The following is a 5,000-nucleotide window of genomic DNA, read 5'->3' on the forward strand; positions in this document are numbered from 1 at the left end:
CGGCCTACGGCCCGGGTGCGCAGCCTGTCCTTCCGCGGGCCTCGGTTCGCGTCTGTTGGGCAGAGCCCCGGTGTCCTGGCTGGCTGCCCGGCGGTATATCTGGAGGAGTCGATTCGCCCCTTTGGGCGCTCGGGCTCCCGGCAAGCGCGCGCGGTTCTTCCCGGATGACGGACCTACCTGGCCCGGCCCCGGACCCGCGCCGCTGTTGGCTCGGGATGCTCTCGGGCGGAATAATCGCTCCCGTCAGCGGCGCTTCAGCTTTGGACAATTTCACGACCCGTCTTGAAACACGGACCAAGGAGTCTAACATGTGCGCGAGTCATTGGGCTGTACGAAACCTAAAGGCGTAATGAAAGTGAAGGTCTCGCCTTGCGCGGGCCGAGGGAGGATGGGGCTTCCCCGCCCTTCACGGGGCGGCGGCCTCCGCACTCCCGGGGCGTCTCGTCCTCATTGCGAGGTGAGGCGCACCTAGAGCGTACACGTTGGGACCCGAAAGATGGTGAACTATGCCTGGCCAGGACGAAGTCAGGGGAAACCCTGATGGAGGTCCGTAGCGATTCTGACGTGCAAATCGATCGTCGGAGCTGGGTATAGGGGCGAAAGACTAATCGAACCATCTAGTAGCTGGTTCCCTCCGAAGTTTCCCTCAGGATAGCTGGTGCTCGTACGAGTCTCATCCGGTAAAGCGAATGATTAGAGGCCTTGGGGCCGAAACGACCTCAACCTATTCTCAAACTTTAAATGGGTGAGATCTCCGGCTTGCTTGATATGCTGAAGCCGCGAGCAAACGACTCGGATCGGAGTGCCAAGTGGGCCACTTTTGGTAAGCAGAACTGGCGCTGTGGGATGAACCAAACGCCGAGTTAAGGCGCCCGAATCGACGCTCATGGGAAACCATGAAAGGCGTTGGTTGCTTAAGACAGCAGGACGGTGGCCATGGAAGTCGGAATCCGCTAAGGAGTGTGTAACAACTCACCTGCCGAAGCAACTAGCCCTGAAAATGGATGGCGCTGAAGCGTCGTGCCTATACTCGGCCGTCAGTCTGGCAGTCATGGCCGGTCCTTGCGGCCGGCCGCGAAGCCCTGACGAGTAGGAGGGTCGCGGCGGTGGGCGCAGAAGGGTCTGGGCGTGAGCCTGCCTGGAGCCGCCGTCGGTGCAGATCTTGGTGGTAGTAGCAAATACTCCAGCGAGGCCCTGGAGGGCTGACGCGGAGAAGGGTTTCGTGTGAACAGCCGTTGCACACGAGTCAGTCGATCCTAAGCCCTAGGAGAAATCCGATGTTGATGGGGGCCGTCATAGCATGATGCGCTTTGTGCTGGCCCCCGTTGGGCGAAAGGGAATCCGGTTCCTATTCCGGAACCCGGCAGCGGAACCGATACAAGTCGGGCCCCTCTTTTAGAGATGCTCGTCGGGGTAACCCAAAAGGACCCGGAGACGCCGTCGGGAGATCGGGGAAGAGTTTTCTTTTCTGCATGAGCGTTCGAGTTCCCTGGAATCCTCTAGCAGGGAGATAGGGTTTGGAACGCGAAGAGCACCGCAGTTGCGGCGGTGTCCCGATCTTCCCCTCGGACCTTGAAAATCCGGGAGAGGGCCACGTGGAGGTGTCGTGCCGGTTCGTACCCATATCCGCAGCAGGTCTCCAAGGTGAAGAGCCTCTAGTCGATAGAATAATGTAGGTAAGGGAAGTCGGCAAATTGGATCCGTAACTTCGGGATAAGGATTGGCTCTGAGGATCGGGGCGTGTCGGGCTTGGTCGGGAAGTGGGTCAGCGCTAACGTGCCGGGCCTGGGCGAGGTGAGTGCCGTAGGGGTGCCGGTAAGTGCGGGCGTTTAGCGCGGGCGTGGTCTGCTCTCGCCGTTGGTCGGCCTCGTGCTGGCCGGCGGTGCAGGATGCGCGCGCCTGCGCGGCGTTCGCGCCCCGGTGCTTCAACCTGCGTGCAGGATCCGAGCTCGGTCCCGTGCCTTGGCCTCCCACGGATCTTCCTTGCTGCGAGGCCGCGTCCGCCTTAGCGTGCTCCTCCGGGGGCGCGCGGGTGCGCGGATTCTCTTCGGCCGCCATTCAACGATCAACTCAGAACTGGCACGGACTGGGGGAATCCGACTGTCTAATTAAAACAAAGCATTGCGATGGCCCTAGCGGGTGTTGACGCAATGTGATTTCTGCCCAGTGCTCTGAATGTCAACGTGAAGAAATTCAAGCAAGCGCGGGTAAACGGCGGGAGTAACTATGACTCTCTTAAGGTGGCCAAGTGGCGGCGGTGTGGCTGCATCCGGACTTGGCTTTTCGAAGTGCGGTCTTGATGTAGTCGTGCTGCTGCTGCGAGGTGCCTTCCTTGGGTTATAGTTACAGGGAGAGTGATGCGCAATACATGGGCCTAGCCCTCTTAGCCTCTCCTCTCCTGCGGTCTTCTCCCCTTCTCGTGGGCCCGCTGATTTTCGCAGAGTGGAAGACCGCACCAGGGGCTTGGGGGGGTTACCAGCCCCCCCTCGCATTATCCCTTTATAGTTGGGGGCAGCCTACAAGAAACAAGAGATGGTGGCCCTTCCGCTGAAGGTGCCACCCCAGCTACCCCAGCACCTATCCGGCCAACCGGCCGTAACGAAAATGCGATAGTTTGTGTAGCTCCCTTTGCTTGCAGTGAGTGCCACCGCACTTTTACCACGAAGAACGGTCTCGGGGTCCATCGCCGCCGCCAACACCTTGCGGCCGCCAACGCTGAGATCGTGACGGAGAGGCATCGCGCGAGGTGGACGGAGGAAGAAGTCCTGTCGCTCGCCAAGGCAGAGGCCGAACTGTTCCTTGAGAGGGACGCCCGGTTCTTCTTCGTTAATCAAGAGCTTATTAGGATGTTCCCCGACCGAACGCTTGAGGCAATCAAGTGCCGACGGCGGCAAGCTGCCCACAAGCAGCTTGTCCGCCAATTCATGGAGGCGCTTGAGATCGGTCGGGGGGAAGAGCCGGCGTCCCGCCGGGGAGCAGCGAGCTCGCTGCCTGACGCGGGCGAGGCCGCTGCGCCGCCCGTCGACGCAGCCGAGGACTTCGCGGCCGACTCCACCGGGCCGCCGCCGGAGGGGCCGACTGACGCCGCCATCTGGGAGCATCTGGCGGGGCTACCTGCTTCCGCCCAGCGTTTCTCTGCTCTGGATCGAGTCATTGGTCTGGGGCGGGGCACGCCGCCCGATGTCATCCTGGGCATGCTCCCGGATGCCCTTGCGTCGGTCGGGTCCAGGGGGGAGAGGTCGATCACCAGGGCACAGCGGCCGCGCCAATCATCCAAGCGGCCGCCTGCCGCCCCGCCGCTGCAGAAGCGCAAGCGGCGCCGCTGGGAGTTCGCGCGGACACAGGACGCCTTCCGCAGGTCGCGTGCACGTTGCGTGCGCGGCTTGCTGGACGGCACCCTGCTGCAGCCGCCACCCGACATCCCCGGTCTGCTGGACTTCTGGGCGGACCTCTTCACGAAGAAGCCGATCTCCACCGCTGGCTTCATCCGTGACCGCCTTCTCCCGCACTCGGAGCCTGTCGCTCCTGAGTGCCTATGGGGGCCGGTCACACGTGAGGAGGTCGCTGCTGCCTTGCCGCCCAGGGGATCGGCGGCCGGGCCGGACGGCCTGACTCCAGCGGAGCTGCGGCGCCTGCCGCATGAAGTCCTGGTGAAACTCTTGAACCTCTTCCTCCTGGCCCGCGCCCTCCCCGAGCGTCTGCTTCGCGCCCGGACGTCACTTCTCCCCAAAACGGCTGCACCAACATCCCCCGCTGACTTTCGCCCCATCACGGTCTGCTCGGTGTTGGCGCGGACCTTTCACAAGGTTCTCGCGTCACGCCTGATGCGTGCATGTGCTGTGGACGAACGTCAGCGGGCATTCATCCCCCGGGATGGGATGTTGGAAAACACCTTCATCTTGGACACTGCTCTCACCGACGCAGTCCGCTCCTGTCGCTCTGTTTTTGTGGCATCGATCGACGTCTCTAAAGCGTTCGATTCGGTGGACCATGCTGCCCTCCGCCCCGTGCTGAGGGCTCATGGCCTGCCGGATTGCTTTATTGAGTACGTCGAAAGGTGTTACGAGGGTAGCACGACAGTGATAGCGGGCGGCGCCGACGTGGGCGTGCCCCTGCAGCCGGCAAGGGGGGTGCGTCAGGGTGACCCCCTCTCCCCCCTCCTTTTCAATTTTGCGGTGGACTATGTTTTGAGTCAACTTCCCTCCCACATCGGAGCTCGGATCCTCGGCCGCAGAGTCAACGCTGCGGCCTTCGCAGATGACGTCCTGCTTTTTGCATCGACCGCGAGGGGATTGCAGTCCCTCATCGACGCAGCCGTCGCAGCCCTCGGCCATCTGGGGCTGCAGATCAACGCCCGGAAGTGTTTCACCCTCGCTTTAGTCGCGTCTGGGCGTGACAAGAAGGTGAAGGTCGACGCCGACGTTACCTTCAAAGCGGGCAACGCCACCATGCCCGCCCTACGTGTGGGTGAAACCTTCCGGTACCTGGGACTGCAATTCTCCACCGCGGGTCGCTGCGTGTTCAACCCACGACGCCACCTGGTGGAGCAGCTGGACGTCATCTCCCGAGCTCCGCTTAAGCCGCAACAGCGCCTCTACGCCCTCACCAACGTACTTCTCCCAGGCCTGTACCACGGGCTGGCCCTCAGCCGCACCCGAGTGGGTGCGTTGAAAGCGGCAGACGTGACCATCCGGGCCGCCGTCAGGAGATGGTTCCGCCTTCCGGCGGACACTCCCCTGGGCTACTTCCATGCTCCTGTAGCCCAGGGAGGCCTCGGCATCCCATCATGCCGATGGATGGGGCCAACACTCCGCCGGTCCCGTCTCCTGGCGCTGAAGAGGATTGGACCAGCCCCCGACGGTGCAGGCCGGGACGAGGTGCAGCGTGAGATTGAGGTGCTGGAGCGGCATCTTATGTGGGAGGGCCACCTCCTCAAATCGTCGACGCAGGTTGGAGAGATGTGGGCCGCGCGCCTGCACGTTGCCTTTGACGGTGCGGCG

General features: G+C 62.7%; 1 pseudogene; it reads left to right on the forward strand.

The window, feature by feature from the left end:
- The window catches only part of LOC126444849 (large subunit ribosomal RNA), a 7,951-nt pseudogene that overhangs the window by 644 nt on the left and 2,307 nt on the right, over window positions 1–5,000 (forward strand).

This window comes from Schistocerca serialis, unplaced genomic scaffold (genome assembly GCF_023864345.2).
Source record: "Schistocerca serialis cubense isolate TAMUIC-IGC-003099 unplaced genomic scaffold, iqSchSeri2.2 HiC_scaffold_303, whole genome shotgun sequence".
Lineage (NCBI taxonomy): Eukaryota > Metazoa > Arthropoda > Insecta > Orthoptera > Acrididae > Schistocerca > Schistocerca serialis.